Consider the following 594-nt stretch of genomic DNA (forward strand, 5'->3'; position numbering starts at 1 on the left):
GGATAGGTTAGGATGTGAGCTCTAAAAACTGTATAAAGGATAGGACCAAGGATACTACCCTGAGGTACACCAGCAGACTGAGGAAACAGGGATGATTAAGCGCTGTTGTGGTTTACATGAAATGATGAGAGATAAGGATAATGAGATAATCTGTAGGGGGTAGGAATTTACGGATCTTGTATAGCAGTCCTGAGTGTGTATGTTAAATATCCAATAACGGGTGGATAAGTATGTTTTGTGTGTAGAAATCCGATATATTTGGGCAGTATTAATAAATAAAACATTTCTATCTTTTCCATGTCATATACCTCAATGAACCATAAGCTTGTCTTTTCCAAGAATGAATGAAGAGTTGATATTTTCCTGACCTATTGTCTTACCCATGTCAGCGCCTCAATTACATCTTATGAAACTCTAATTGAGGTATTACAATTAATGTAAATGATGAATTAAATCGTGTTTTAATGTAGATGCTGTACCCCATACTGCATAAGCGGTTTTAAATAAAAATGTATATATATTTTTATTCAATTTTTTGAGACTAGTATTTATTAAATGAATTAAATGGTATCCTTGTTAGGTCTCAACACTCTT

The 594-nt window shown here is 33.7% G+C and overlaps 2 protein-coding genes across 3 annotated transcripts in view; one reads left to right on the top strand and one right to left on the bottom strand.

The window, feature by feature from the left end:
• LOC106684619 (serine/threonine-protein kinase NIM1) overlaps positions 1-594 on the top strand; it is a gene marked incomplete at its 3' end in the record, with an annotated part of 166384 nt that overhangs the window by 114682 nt on the left and 51108 nt on the right.
• The window catches only part of LOC106684618 (cytosol aminopeptidase), a 51283-nt gene that overhangs the window by 43316 nt on the left and 7373 nt on the right, over positions 1-594 (bottom strand). The window lies entirely within an intron of this gene.

This window comes from Halyomorpha halys, unplaced genomic scaffold (assembly GCF_000696795.3).
Source record: "Halyomorpha halys isolate HHAL.00 unplaced genomic scaffold, Hhal_1.1 Scaffold595.1, whole genome shotgun sequence".
Taxonomy (NCBI): Eukaryota; Metazoa; Arthropoda; class Insecta; order Hemiptera; family Pentatomidae; genus Halyomorpha; species Halyomorpha halys.